Here is a 16,118-nt window from a genome sequence, read left to right as displayed (position 1 = left end):
TTTTTTACGATCAGTAGAAACAAGAAGATGCTCGGTGTAATCGGCACTTTGCTTCGTTGATCATTTCGTATTTTTTTTAATAATAACTTTGCTTTATATAAACCGCCACCTCTCGCTCACTCTCTCGCTCTCTCTCGTTCTGCACGCAGCCCTTCTCGCAGTCTGACGGCCTCTGACGGGTAGCTCCTCTTCTTCCAGCCGATCCTTTCCCTGGCTCCCCACAACGACCACGCCTTCATCTTCTTGGTTCTTTCGGTAAAGTCACGTAGAAGGGAAGTTATAAAATAATAAAAATAAAACATAATAAAATTATTCTCACGACGTTTCGGCCACAACGCAAGCAGCCGTCCTCAGGTGAAAACCAGGTCGGGCGAGCAGACATCGTCTGAATGAAACAGCATCCTTAATTACCCCGTCTGACGGCTCCTACCCGAGCTCGGAGCCGCCTTTGTTTCCTAAGGAGCCCCCTTACAGCCCCCGTGACTTGACGTCATCCTCGGCTGTCAACTCGCTCGCACCTCCCTCTGTTCGCCAACCCTCGTGGTTGCTCGCACGACTCCTCTACACACGTTTATCCAACCGTTGCAGCTGTCGCGTTTTCAAGACACGCTCAACGGAAGCGAGATCTGTATTCCTTTAAACGGTGGCTAATGCATTCAGGCATGAGCAATAATTCAGTTATTCAGGTGCTATTATGTAATACACCATATATATATAAATAATGAAGTTACTACTAAATTATTGACGGTCGTCAAACCAGTAAGGGATAACGGCATCCCCATGCCCTGTCGGCCATGATGGGGGAGGAGTTGTTTGGCTTGAATACACCTTCACCACGATTGATTGGATTGGTGAAGGCGGTGATGCTAGCCGTGACTGGGAATGGAACTCGTGTTGCCGTGATCATTGCGCGCTCTGATTAACCACCACGCCACCACACTGCGGCAAGACGCTGCGGCAGAGGTTCAATTTAGTCGAGTCGATCCGACGCTGACAATATTTACGCACCTGGCACAACACAACCGGTAGTATCCCTATCGCTGTGGCTACTGCTAGTCACTGCTAGTCACTGCTAGTCACGCCCCGTATACACCAGTCTACGTTAGTTGAGCAATTAAGCTCCGCGCTGTAGCCCTGCACGATATACTTCGGCATTATTGGCTCGAGTAAAACAGTGACGATGACAGGTTTCGTCGAGGCGGATCGTGACGACGGCCCAGCCACGCACGTGTCGATCACGTGCGTGGCCGGACCGTGTCGATCCCGTGCGTAATCGACGCTCACCTGCAGGACGACGAGGAGATGCCCGCCGAGAGGAGCACAGAGAGCGAGCGGGTTTCTCGGAGGGCATCTGCAGAGAGGATGCCGAGTTGATGTTATATCCACCCACGTATGTGGACTTCCTCCGGACACTCAAGTTCCTTTTCACAAGCACATTCTAAGAGCACATGCAAATGCTAAACGTATTCGTAATGAACGTTATTTGAAGGATCTCCTCGATCAAACACACCTTGGTGGCCCGGAGTCAGGGATGGGAATTCCATATTACTACTGTGGGTGCTCGTATGGCCATATGACAGCGAGTGTTGACTTCCCACAATGTAATGGTCACTGTAAATGACACCAGAAGGGTGATGAGATAGAGTCGACCCCGAGACCAGGGTTTGAACTCACATCTTAGCGATTGCCAGTCGAACTCTCTATCGTAGCGCCACCTGTCGGGATTGTATTATTAAGTATCGTGCAGTCGCTTTGTCAATACACTGCTGCATGAGGGCCACCACCACACGCCGTGCGGGCCAGGGGAGCTATTTGACCGTACGTCATCACCACACTGCACGGTCAGTGTGGGCTTGGTGAAGGCCGTACGTCATCGCCACACTGCACGGTCAGTGTGGGCTTGGTGAAGGCCGTACGTCATCGCCACACTGCACGGTCAGTGTGGGCTTGGTGAAGGCCGTACGTCATCGCCACACTGCACGGTCAATGTGGGCTTGGTGAAGGCCGTACGTCATCACCACACTGCACGGTCAGTGTGGGCTTGGTAAAGGCCGTACGTCATCACCACACTGCACGGTCAGTGTGGGTTTGGTGAAGACCGTACGTCATCACCACACTGCACGGTCAGTGTGGGCTTGGTGAAGGCCGTACGTCATCGCCACACTGCACGGTCAGTGTGGGCTTGGTGAAGGCCGTACGTCATCGCCACACTGCACGGTCAGTGTGGGCTTGGTGAAGGCCAGACGGCACATAACGCAGTACAACAATTGATTTCTCTGCACTGTACTCCTACCAACAAAGCAGCCGCGCAGTATTATCCGGTGGAGAAACGGTGACCTTCCCCTTCTGCAAAGTCGACGGTTTCGTATTTAAATCCGTGCGCCCCGAGATAAATCCTCCTTAGCCCCCACCCGCGATCCCATCCACCTCCCAACCCTTCTGTCGCAGTTTGTCAGGAGTGCTTAATTCCGCAATCGTGAACGCATTTACAAATGATTCAGACCATGAATGGGCCACACCGCCTCATGGCAGCTAACCAACCTAACAGCGTAAGAGCCCAAAACGCCGCACTCACACAATAGCTGGTATACCCATTAGACATTCCGTAGGGCAATTTAGATGATTACAATTGCCCCTATATTTCCCGACACTCTACTCGCGTTTCGATGCAAGCATTTATTTAAGCGTCGCCGTTGAGCACGCTCGCTGTCTATGGGCTGGTAATAGCGAAGCGTTCGTTAACCACCCGTTTCCACATGTCCCAGCGATAAAAAAAAAATTCGAAAGGCCCCCCCATTGTTAAATGCTGTGTTGCGGCTGGAGGCGAGTCTGACCCGGCGGCGGTTTATCTTTTGTGACTCGCGGTCAACGTGTTCTGAGTTCACATTTCGAGCACAGGGTGGAGCGAATTGGTCGACTCTGCCTAAATCGTTCTTCGGAGGGATGATACAAACAAAAAACGAATTCAACTTTTGTGTCCGGTGAGCAGTGGTCGTCCCTATGGATAGAGTACCCCGCCCCTCCAAACGCCGTGAGAATGAGACGCCGCCACCACTGACTGCGAATCTTTAAGTGAGCCTCCTTCGTCTGACTCACGTGTTGTGTATGTGCTCTGAAGAAGGGTCATTGCTCGACACATTTGGCCACAGATATATTGTCCTGCTCGAGTGAAATTCATTGTTAACGCCAGCACTCGACGATGCATCAATGTTAAGATGCGGCTTGACCTCTTCCCTTGTACACCACTCCAAGCAGTCAACTTTTATTCGTAGCTCAATGGATGTGTCCCCGGCCTGCATGCTCGTTATTCACGAACGGCGCCCTCTCTCTTCGCCTCTTGCTTGAATTCAACACATTTGTCAATAACACTGCCCTAAATATATTGCATATATAATATACGACGTTCCAGGCAACGATCTTTCTTCACAGCACATAGGCCCAGCCCTTCGGGCATTATCCCTTCTTTTCACAGCCAGCACAGCGAGGCTGGCATCTCCCTACGATGTGCTCTAAAGTAGGAGCACTGCCCCAAAACGTCGCCATATTAAAGGCAGTCTTATTAATAGTATTATTGATGTCTAGAGTTGTATTTGTTCGTTTTGTTATTCGTGCTAGTGCACCAATGTCCAACGTTTGGCCATCGCCAAACATCTCCTGGCTCGACTTTGTGCGCCTCCTAAAGCGCGGCGTTCGTCGTTGTTAGGTGTGGCACAACCCATCCTGCCTGTCCCAACACACCCCCCACCACCCACCTACCCTACCCACCAGCTACCCCCACTCCACACACCTCCCACCACCACCACCTCCAGTAGCAAACAGCAGCAGCGGTAAGGGGGTGGGCGACGTCACGCGCTGAGAGGGGGTGGCTACAATCAGCACCACGGTCAGCGCCCCAGTAGCGACTGGGAGAGCGTGTGCTTCGCTCCGCTCCCAACTCTTCTCTCTCGTCGTCGTCTCTCTCTCTCAGCACCACGGTCAGCGACTCAATAGCGACTGGGAGAGCGTGTGCTTCGCTCCGCTCCCAACTCCCACCCTCTCTTCTTTTCTCCTCTCTCTCTCAACTGACTCGTTCCCTCTCTCTCTCTCTCTAATCCCCGCGGGCAGAGTTAACGCTAAACCGGGGGGAGGGGGGGCATCATCATCATCATACAACAACAACAGCGGCACGATCATCACATTCAGCAGCAGCAGCAGCAGCAGCCCAACGAGCACCTCCTCCTATATTCAACTGTGAGTACCAAAAACAAAAAAGTCTGTCGCTCTACACCGTTATAATAATTACTCGTTCTGCTTTCAGGGTTATTATTCAATCGAATATCAACCGATGATCGTCTCGATACTTTTTTTCACCCCGCCCCCGTCCGCCCGCCTGTGCGCAGTGTAAAGAGCGATGATTGTGGGGTATCCGCAGTAGCGTTACGCACGGTGAAACTTAATAACGCGCCCAAAGGGGAGCACGCGATGTTATGTAATTGACGGTCAGGCCAGCCGAACGATCTCTGTGTGTGTGTGTGTGTGTTTTTTTGTTCACATCTCTAGGGAGGGCACGACATTACTGGATTTTTTGGGGGGGGAAAGGAAAACTCCTTTGTTTTTAGAGCGTTTAAAAATTATACGTGTATAAATTAATATTAATTAGAATCACAATGGGGCCCGTCGCTCTCGACTTAAGTGAGCACTTGGCGAAGCCCAGCGTAAAGCGATTGGATTAACATTACGCGCACGTGAGCGCGTGTGTGTGTGTGTGTGTCACATGCGCAGTGTCCTTGCGCGTGCGTGCGCGTGTGTGTGTGTGTGTGCGCGTGTGTGTGTGTGGAGAGCGGTCGTGTAGCGGGAAGCGCGTTGTGCCGCGAACTGGGCTACCCGAGTTCGATTCCTGCTCACGGCCAACACCAATGACGATTATTTGATCCGGTCCTGGGCCTCCCCTAGGTCGTCTCAGCCTAAAATGAGTACCTGGTGCAGTTTGTAAACATTGCGACTAGGGATACAAAGGCGGCCGGGCGTTGTGTTGGCCATCCACCCCCCTCGTGTGCCGTGCCGGCCTTCATAGGTGCTCGTTAACAGCACTTGGCCCTACAGTCTGGTGAAGGCGATACGGGAGAGGGTTTTTTTCTTGTCTTTGTGCGTGTGGATGTGTGGGGGGTGTGTGTGTGCGGGTGTGTGCGTGCGTGATTGTTTCGAATATGCTGATGGTTGCAGTTTTTTTGTAGATCCCGTTGAAAGAAAAAACAACAACTCTCGAACCAATGCAATGAAAACATATATTAAGATGCATGGGAAATCGTAGCTATATATATTTCAAAAAATCGTACTATAAAAAAAAATCACGGAATTTAGAAAAAAATATATACGCTAAAAATGCAATATACAAGACCACCCCCAGTAAATTCGCACACACATTGTGTGTTAGTAAATTAACGTATTGCTCGTCGTCAAGCGACTGCTGGATGATTTGACGAAGGTCTTCCCTTCTCATTTTATAAATGGAGGTTGATTGACCTTCATTACGTTGGCCAATGCGGCTTGGTGAAAGGGGTGGGGGGGGGGGCGAGTGGAAGGTGGGGGGAGGGGAAGTGGGGGTCGGAGCGGCGGGGGCAGAACCGGTTTACATATCGCTCCCCACTGGTGGTTAATCGTGGCCAGGAATCGATTGTATGGCGCGGTTCGCTACCCACCGCTCTACTCGCTCCTCCACTCCGTGGTTTGCTATTCAAGCAAAGTTGATGACATCTTCTCTTTTGGAGCGAACGGGTGAAGTGCTTCCCGTCTGAACGTGAATATTGGGGTGGCGAGCATCTCCTGCAGTAGGTCCCACTGCAGGTGTCGAGAATCATCCCACGACTTGCGATGGCAAAGAGCAAATACTCTCCAGATGACAACCACGGTTGACTTTACAAGTCATGCTGTGTAATTAAAAGGAAGTTCGTGCATAATAAAATGCGTTAAAAAAAACCCACTACATCTGTCTACATATACAAACTAACCAAATGTTCTCATGAATGTTGTAAAATATGGAAATATTTCCCATGATCAAAAACCAAACGAACCACAACAGAGGCACAGTTAGTACCTGAGTCATGTATGGTGCAGAAAGGCAGTTTTTGTTTTACGTTTGGTGAGAGAGATATTGCCAAACCGTTGATGGTTTCCACCAAATTCTGCATTATTTTTCCGCCAAGACTTGTGATGACAATCGCTCTTCTGCAAACAGACGAATTAATTGTTATACCCTTGAAATCCTGTGGAGTGCCCCCACCAATAAAGATTTGGCCCGTCTTGTTGGCACACTCCGGGGTATATCTGTTCTGCCTAAATTATTCAAATGCCACGCAGTCGCGATAGAGAGTTCAGTCAAATAGAACAATGTGACATTCAACTTTTCAGATTTAAGCATGCCATCACCAAAGTCGAACCCCGATTCGAAACGAGTGCCGCGTTGACGTGGCGCGCACCGCGTCTGGCCTGCACCTCGTCACGAGTGCACACAAGATTGATGCGTGGAAATCGTCACAGCGGAGACAAGATTGTCGAGAGGAGATGATGGCCATTGCACGGATTTCAACTGAAGGTTTCGTTTGTTATGGGGTCCTCGTAAACCAAGGATTTGCACGTCGGTACTCATCACTACCAGCATCCTTTGTTAACCATTTGGTGCGCTGCTTTGTGAAGAAGGGCCCTTGCCAGAAACGTCGCCTATTGGTTTCGACGTAAATGCAACATGCACTGGTTTTGGATGGAGGTTCATGGAAAGGGATGAAGGGTTTCCGATAGTAATAAGGGTTAAGGATATCGCGCAAGTAATTCGGTTGGAGATTTAATTAGGAAAATAACAATTAATTGATTCGCTAATTGAAATTGATTCTTACAATCAGATAAATGCATCAAATTGTGCATGGCAAAATCAATTATTTCCAATTAATATGTTTATGACTGGAGCGCTAGCAAACAGCACAATGGATAATGCGCTGCACTTTAAACCCAACTGCACCTGAGTTCGTACCCCGGCCAGAGCTTACACGAGTGACGAGTGATATCTAAACTAGTCATGAATGCCCCTGGACTCCTTTAACAACTTGTAATGACCAGCATGGTGAAGTATGGTCGAACCACCCGCAGGTGGGGGGAGGGGAAGTATTTGTCCAGCAGTGGAACGGCAAACGTATTGCGATTTAGATATGTAAGCAAGCTTTATTTTTTTTGTATAATTTGCATCTTTGTGCCACCATTGATTCCACCAACACCATGACAGTCCAATCAGAAGGGACATTTGAATCGAAGCGTGACCCCCAATCCTGACAATTGTATCGAATTGTGCGGAGGGTGCCAATATTTACATCCCTCTTGAGGATAAATAACAGCCGTATTTGTTTAGCAAGCCTGACTGCTGCTGATAGGATCCAAAATCTCTAAACTTCTCCAGTTTGCTTGCTTAAACACATGCTGCCGGTTGATATCTGTCTAGGAAACCGTGAGGTCAGTGCAGTGAAAGTATGTATGGGTTTTTTTTAATGGGGAAATAAAAAAAGAAGTCAATTTGCTTATTTATTTTTTCAACCAGAATGTTTCACAACGGTGAAAATCGAATTGTATTATTCCGTTTTTCTTTTCGCCGCACCCACATGGCCCCTTCAATGTAGATGCAATGCTCTCACCAACGGCAACTTGGCGAAGCAGCAGTATTCATTTAACAGGTCCGACTGCTGATGAAAACCAAAAAAGGTCGAAACCAGTCCAGAGTTTGTCTGATTCAACACATGCTGATAAACAGCTGCCAAAACCCGCACGGTGCCGGGGGAGGCTCTCATCCAGCCGTGGAATGACAGAGGCCTGTGAATGTGCTGGACGTGTAATTTTTGGTGCTGGGCATAGAGATAGGCGGAGACGGACGGTGGCTTGTTGTGGGGATGGGTGACAGCATGCGGCGCCGGTGGCGCAACGATGAGCGCACTGCGCTACGAACCAGATCACCTGAGTTCGATTCTCAGCCGTGGCTGACATCGGTGGCGAATCTGAACCGATATTCGATTCCGCCTAGGCGATCCCCGCGCTGGTGAAACGTGGTGAAGCGTGGTGAGTTATGGTGTAACAGAAAATAAAAAGAAGAATCCCTACACGACCGACACGATCATGGAGGAGGCCTTCATCCAGCAGTGGACCCACAAACGGCACTGTCTCACTCGTACTTTGTTGACAGAACAGCAACATTTATTTATTCATACCGAAGGAATCCGACGAGCTATAAAACTCGTTTCCCCCCCCCCCCCCCGCCACATATGTTCAGTCGACACGGCGGCCACAACGCGAGACGTTGCGACGACTAAAGCGGGGGCCGGCTGCGCCCGAACCAGGCAGAACCGAGAGCAGGAGGAGGAGGGGGTGGGGGGGGCGCGAGGCGGTGACCAATCTGCTCAGACATTCGTCACCGCTTCGCCCTCCTCGGCGCTTCCCTCCTCCTGCACGAGGCTCACTGCAGAGACAGTCCTGGCGGATTGGAGGTGGGGGAGGGAGGGCGCGGGCGTAAGGGTGGTCGTGGGCGTCCCACGGAGGCAAGGGGGGGGGGGGGTTGCCGCATGCGCGGACTCTGGGATGGCTGGCGCGCGTGCGTGCAATGCGGCGTGGCGCTCGGCGCGTCCCTCGGCTTACGACGAAATCAGCCGCTTTCGATCGGCAGCTCACCGCGGTCTTTTCCACTCCTGCGCGCTCTCTCTCTCTCAATCTCTCTCTCACTCACTCTCTTTTGATGCTCGGTGTAGTCGGCACTTTGCTTCGTTCATCATTTAGGTTTTTTTCCAATGCTTTGCTTTATGTGCCCCCCCCCCCCCCTGTTTAAATGAAAGATTTCACGGAAAATTTCACGCTCTGCTCTGCTCCTTCTTACCCCTTCCCTCTCTCTCTCTACTCCCTCTCTCTACCCCCCCCCCCCCTCTCTACCCCCTCTCTCCCTACTATATATCTATGTTCCCCCTGTTTTCTATGTATTTTTTTACTCTCACTCTCTCTCTCTCACCCTCTCTCTCTGTTTTGTGTATTCCTCGCGTCGACCCGCAACGGCCGCCGCGGGGTTTTGCGTTCGCGGGACGACGGTGAGCGACGAATGTTGCAGCGGAGGTCGCGGGAGAATAAACGTCGACTTTGAATGCGTTCGAAAGTGAAATCTTGGGAAAGATTCGTAACAAGAAAAAAAAAGAACCGCATTCGATTTAGGCGCTCCCCTTTATTGTTTTGTTTCGACAAGGGGGGGGGGGGGTACGTCACGTACATGACTGTCCTCCACGGAATTTCACCGATAATTACCGAGTCGAAATCGCATCCTTACACATGACTAATGTGCACACGGTCCGCATATCGATAAGCCCCTTAACTTAAATGCCGGAGCAGCGTTTAAGCCGGGATGATTTGTTATCGTTTTGTGCATTGCTGCAACTTTCAGGATCTCGCTGGGCTTGAGCAGCGATGTCTGGGCATGACACAATAACGAACTCACAGAGAACAGCTGGGATGCCCTTGGCAGTTTGCACTCCCAAGACAAACGTAAGGCAATCCTCGTCGAATTATTATACCTGCTGGAAATGCCAATGGATTTAAGTTCGAAATGAAGATAGTAAAAAAAGATGGTTCACTTAAATGTTAAACCGCGTGCTGCTATGATTGATATTTCAAAAGGAAATGTCCATTCGGTAATGTCACAGAGCAGTGCAGTCCTCCATGTTAGTGAACAGCCCCAACAATTGGACATCATAGAGCAACCGTATACCTCTGATATCGCTTCCCGGTGACCGCTGTTCCACATCGTAGGGGTCATTACTTTCCCAACCACTCCGCCACTGAGATTGTAACTGCGTTTTGCGTGAGTCAGAGTCGTATCTTTTAATTTACCAGAGCTGGCCTTTAGCCAAATTGGGCGGAGAAGCACATTTGACGCGCGCAGTCATTGCTGAACGTGCTGAGACCAGCAACTTGCTGCACTTGAGGAAACCGGCATCACTGGGACCCGGGATTTCAGTGATGCCACCTCAGGGCTCAGTCAGACATCTGAGCCACCTATGTCGACGCATTTAAACACTTTTAAGCAGCGAAACCCAAGGGACCGGGTTTCACTTGCTGAGACTCAAAAGCCGTTGAAAGTTATTCGTCTAAAGCCCACTGGGTGATGGACAGATACGTACTCATCTGGTCATTAATTCATTGCTACTTTACATTCCATTTGTGCAATATTGATGAATGGTTCCACGCTGTTTGTGAGTACTGCCAACCTCCAAAAAATTTCCAGTAAAAAAAAACACAATTGCCAAATTAGTGGGGGGAAAAATACCTCCCAAATTATCTACTTGTGAGAAAAAAAAACGACGACATAGCAACATCGCCCCCTAACGTCGAGACAATATCAGCGCGTGAACCACAGCCCTGTCACGACAGCCAAGCCGCGTGCTGGGAGGACGGCGAAAATGCGAAATAATAAATGTAGTAAATCTTAATTATCGTTCAAAGCTGCTGAAAAAAAATATTGGTCTGGCAGGCCATCTCCTCTGAAGGATCTGAGCCTTATTTTCTTTGGGTATTAAACTGAGCCTTGTGTGTATTGTTACATATTATTTTAAGGCATTTAATTATTCTTATGCCCTGGAAAATTGCACGTAAGGTACTTAACGGTAATTGTGACGATAGTGGGAGATACATCAAAGTCGGCTTATCCAGTTGCCCTGTTTATTTTCTCTGCGGTCGTTCTCCGTTTGCCTTTGATTGCATGATGATGATTATTATTTGTTATCATACTATAAGAACTCTCTTCCCAGTCCATCCCCCGAATGGACGGCACTCGCGAAAGTTGAATGGTTTCCATTGTACTCGATGAAGCATACTTGGACCTTACATAAATCACGCATCAGAGCCGCCAGAGAGCCCGAGGGGTATATTAAAGAGGGATGGGCGTACAGGTGCTCGATAGTCACCACATCACTTGCACGTGCCCCAGGGGTCCGCGAGACTCGTTGAGCAATCCGTGTCTGCGTTATGTATGCATACGACCCGTTTGGCCTTCATTTAGCACGCACGTGGCAATTTTAACGGAGTGCCGTATTTATGTGTTTCATTTTCAATATTTTATGTATCTATTCCCCCACCCGCACGTCCCTTATTAGACCAACTAGAGGCATACGGTATGTGTGAATGTGTGAGTGCTAATGCGCGCGTGTGTGTGCGTGTGTGTGTGGAGCGATAGTGCAGCGGTTAGCACGCTGCGCTTTGAACCCGGCGACCCGAATTCGATTCCCGCTCACGGCCAACATCGGTGACGATTATTTGAACCGTTTCCCCTAGATCGACTCGGCCTCAAATGAGTATCTGGTGCAGTGTGCAAACATCACGCTCCTTCGACGTTCCCACGTGGTGCCTCTAACGTGTTCTTTGATCCACGTGTTCCTCTTCGTGTGTGTGTCTCTCTCATTGGAATTCCCAGCGTGCTCATCTCCGAAATTCTTTGACAGAAAGCCCCTTATTCCCCCCACCCACCACCTTCCTGCCATCAAATATGCGCGCCGCCTTTGCAATCAGTACACTTGTTGCGAACTGAACTGACGTGTGTTTTAATTAGGGCCCACTCTCAGGAACTGGAGCATCTGAGCTCGAAGCTCGCAGACAAGGAAGAAAATACAACACGTGCATGGGGTCCATTCATACACCCGAGACCAGTTTTAAATACTTGAGCCAAGGCCGTAATTATAATATATATATTGGGGAGGACACATCTTCCCCTATATTGAAATATGCGCAAAATGTCCCCTCCAATATATTGCTATCAAATAGATTTCTGTTTATATGATTGTGGTTATGGTTGTACTTTATTAATCCCTAAATCTTTGCTATTACATTCACAAGTGATGTGATGACGTCACTCGTGAGCCCTTCACAAGTGATGTGATGACGTCACTCGTGAGCCCTTCACAAGTGATGTGATGACGTCACTCGTGAGTACTTCACAAGTGATGTGATGACGTCACTCGTGAGCCCTTCACAAGTGATGTGATGACGTCACTCGTGAGCTCTATTTAAGGAACGAAAAGATTTCTCTACAAATCTGGCTGTCCGTCTGATGAAGCTAGTTGTAATTACTGGCGAAACGTCGTACTCAGATTGTAAATGTTGTGGATTTGCTCTCCAACACACCGGTGTGCTGTACTGGTAACGAATTGGCCACGTTCTGTTTACGTGACAAACTTTACTAATTGGCTGTGTCGGGTGGTGGCGGGTTTAACGACACATTTATATTTACGCGATCTAACCCCAAAACAACCTCTATTATGGATGATATTGGTCGCCAAAGCCCTACTACGTGTTAAACTATCTTAACGATCGGAAACACACACGCGCTCACACAAACTCTAGTGGCTTCCAAAAACGCCACATCGCTTAAAATGTGGCGACCTTCAGGGATTTCGCTACGAAAGTCAACAAAAAAACCCCGCACAAATCTCAATGTGTCCTCTTTAATTTCCCGAGGCCTCCAGCCGCAAGCCACCCCCATTATGAGGGTTTTACAGTATTGTGAGTGTGTGCGGTGTGTAGTGGGGATCGGTGATGCAGCGGTCAGCGCTACGCTGCGCTACGAACCTGGCCACCCGGGTTCGATTCCCGCTCACGGCCAACACGATTATCTCAACCGGTCCTGCGCCTCTCCTAGGTCGACTCAGCCTCAAATGAGTACCTGGTGTGGTGTGTGTAGAAAACATCGCCGCTAGGGAGACAAAGGCGGTCGGGCGTGGCGCTGGCCACCCACCCCCATGTGTGCCGCCGTGCCGGCCTTCATAGGCGGTGCAGCTCGCCAACAGCACTTGCCCCAACAGTCTGTTCCAGGCTGTACGTGGGGGGTGGTGGGTGGTGTCTTTGCGCCGTGAATGTAATGCGCGTGGCAGCTCGAGTCAAAAAGTAATCGCGAAATGGAAGCGGCCGCGTGGGCGGAGGAGGAGGAAGGGGGGAGAACCACAACGTGGACGACTCACCCGTAAAGTGGATTGAGCAATCTTTCTTTCTTTATTTTGCTTGCGCTTGCAGGGCATGGCAAGGAAGAGAGAGCGTTAAACATCGCGTAAGACTCTTATCGCCGTATCCGGAGACCTGAGTTTGATTAAAACTGTCAATGAAATATTATTTGTTTAATTTTTTCAATTGATTTTTATTTGCTTCATTGATACACTTTATTTGACTTGATTCGCTTTTGTCGTTTTACGGTGGCTCAGGTCACTCTTGCACGTGAGACTATCCCGCTCTCTTGAGTTCTCACAGCCTGCTTAAACACAACTTGCTGGATGAAGCCCCCACCCCATAACCCCCCTCCCCCCCACCCCTTCATGCCCCGTCCATCACAGGGCTACGAGTAATTAGCTTTGCGCTGTGATATTTAAATATAGCAGCGGCAGCAGCAGCAGCATCAGCCGTGGTTTATCTACTGCGCTCCCCAAGCCGGACAGGCGGTTGAGGGTAGGAGTGGAGTACGGTGGTGGATCTTGCTGGACTGCTGCCCTCTGCTGACCACCTTGTAGCATGGGCCCTGCATCGACCTATAGCAACCTGGCATGCATAGTTGCCGTGCCCTCATCTCGGCTCAACGCTACTCCGCTCCCACGGGCTGATGAGACATGGGCGCGTTCCGGTTTATTTGGTCAAAAGGCACTTGTGTAATGTCTACAATAGAATTACTGTGATGAGAATAATGTGTATTAAGTGCAGGCATTATCTGAAATGTGCGAGGCTGGAGTCACAGAAGAAGGGGAATGGGAGGTAAGGAATGTTGTCTTGAGATGTTGGTGGTTATGGCAGGGTCAAGGTGAAAGCCACCGGAAATTCTTATTTTATTTACGATGTCATTTTTTTATTACCTTGGAGCAGGCGAAACATCTCCGGAAATGCCTGTGTCGCGAGGATAGGGCATTTGTCATTCGAAGCAGCTCACGGGAGAGACAATCAGGGGGACAAAGACAGATTTCCCCTACAGCCATACAGAGAATGTTGGTACTTGTTTGTTAGCGAGCACCAATTTAAGCCTGAATGATGAAATGACACTGTATGCCAGCACCAGGCCCGATCGTCCTTTGTCTTCTCGGTGCCGATGTTTTTACACACCGCAACAGGTACTCATTTGAGGCTGAGTCAACCTAGAGGAGGCCCAAGACCGGTTCAAATATCGTCACCGGTGTTGGTGGCCGTGAGCGGGAATCGAACTCGGCTTCTCCATTTCGCAAATAGAAAGATCCCCCTGTATAGCCTGAACAGACTAGTCGGGGCAAGTGCTGTTAGCGAGCACCTATGAAAGGCCCTGCACGGCACACGAGGGGGTGGGTGGCCAACACCACGCCCGGCCGCCTTTGTCTCCCCAGTGGTGATGCTGACACACTGATCTCGGGTCGCCGGGTTTGCAGCGTAGCGCGTTAACCGCTGCACTACCGCGCACGCGCACACACGGAACGCACATTTTCGCTCATTCTAACCATGTGGGCCGGCTGGCAATGGCTCACAGAGCTTGGCGCCCCTCCAACCGATTCACCAATTTCCAGTCAAACGCAGCCCAATGCCTCGAAGGGCCGACTCGGCGAGAGGGTGCAAGGGTCCCCCCCCACCAGCAGACCACGTGCTGCTGGAGCGACGCATACGGTCAACCACGTGACCTGAACCTCCCTCCCCCCCCTTTGGTCAACCACGTGACTCCACCGGTGGCAACTCTTGTACTCTCTCGTTTTGTATTCTCTCGTTTTAAATTTTTTTTTTTGCTTTACATAACGAAAACAAAATTATGAAGAATGGTTGCATCCCCCCCCCCCACCCACCAGGAATGATTCAGTCCCGTAAATAATGAGGTTACGCGCAGCCTACGACTCCAATGCACGTACAGGCACGCTGGCACACAGCGGAATGTTGTTAAACTTTATATATATACTTTTTAAAACAGGCCCGCATAGTTATATCATGGGACTTTTTTAGCCAGTATAATGTTCACTGTAAATACGCGTGTTTAATGCAGACGTGATTCTTTCCAACAATTATCAATTTGGTGTTTGAACATCTTAACACCTTTTTAATTGCCAGAAAAGGGTAAGACCTATTCTTATTTTTCAGACACGTACAGATTGAAAGTATATTATTGCCAATCTTTGCACACACACACACAAAGACGAAGATCCCCCGTATAGCCTTAACGTACTGTTGGGGCAAGTGCTGTCAGCGAGCGCCTATGAAGGCCGGCACTGTGGCACACGAGGGGGTGGGTGGCCAGCACCACGCCCGGCCGCTTTGTCTCCCTCGTGACAAATGTTTACACACCGTATTAGGTATTCATTTGACGCTGAGTCGAGTGTGCGCACACACACGCGCACACACCACCACCACCACCACAGCGGCACGCACGTCACTCATGGTTCGCTGGGCGGTGGTGGCGTTGGTGAGGGGGTTTAGTTTCCCCGAAAGCTTGCGACGCCTTATCACACGGACCGTTGGATGGACAAATGAACCGACGAACATAAAAATTCCCCGGAGCATCACGATAAAAGGAGCTCATCAACTCCGTATAAAAAAAATGTTTGAAGTGTGTACCGTACCAACCGTGGGGGGTTTTCCCCCTCCAGCATTTTTGAATCAACGCGCGTTTAGATTATTCGGCTGCTGTAAATTGTCCACACGGTAAGCCACTTCGTTGGGCTTTCATTTTGTGGCCAGGTCGTCTCTGACAAAAAAAATGCTCTGTAGCTCAGTGGACCTTACCTGGTAAAATAAAAAAGAATAGTTGAATGTGCACACGTGTGCTGTTGGCACAGCAAGGGGTACATCTTGGTGCATCTACCAGTCATCTCAGTCTGCCAACCCATAGCACCTGGATCTGTCCAGAGACCTCCTGTCAGGGAGCCTTCGACACTTCACGTGGCCTCAAAGTGCACCTGGCCTGGCACAGGCGCCGTGGTGACGAATGGTGGCTGTGTTGGTATCGGTGTGTGTGTGCTTGTGGAGGTGCTCGCTAACAGCACTTGCCCCTACAGTCTGTTAAGGCTATACGGGGGATCTTTGTCTTGTGTGCTTGTGGATGGCACTCATCTGTGTCGGTCATCCTGAGCCATTGCTATAAATTCCACATT

The 16,118-nt window shown here is 49.8% G+C and overlaps 1 protein-coding gene across 1 annotated transcript in view; it reads left to right on the top strand.

Moving 5' to 3' along the window:
- Positions 1-3,893: 3,893 nt before the first annotated feature.
- LOC133347511 (synaptotagmin-1-like) overlaps positions 3,894-16,118 on the top strand; it is a 303,405-nt gene continuing 291,180 nt past the window's right edge. Inside the window, exon 1 of the mRNA XM_061559832.1 lies at positions 3,894-4,230. The gene's annotated coding sequence lies outside the window, so the exon portion shown is untranslated. The remainder of the gene's footprint in view (positions 4,231-16,118) is intronic.

Source organism: Lethenteron reissneri, chromosome 26 (genome assembly GCF_015708825.2).
Source record: "Lethenteron reissneri isolate LAM-NWPU_2019-01 chromosome 26, ASM1570882v1, whole genome shotgun sequence".
Taxonomy (NCBI): domain Eukaryota; kingdom Metazoa; phylum Chordata; class Hyperoartia; order Petromyzontiformes; family Petromyzontidae; genus Lethenteron; species Lethenteron reissneri.
The sequence above is the reverse complement of the archived record's forward strand: the minus strand, read 5'-3'. Positions and strand labels throughout refer to the sequence as shown.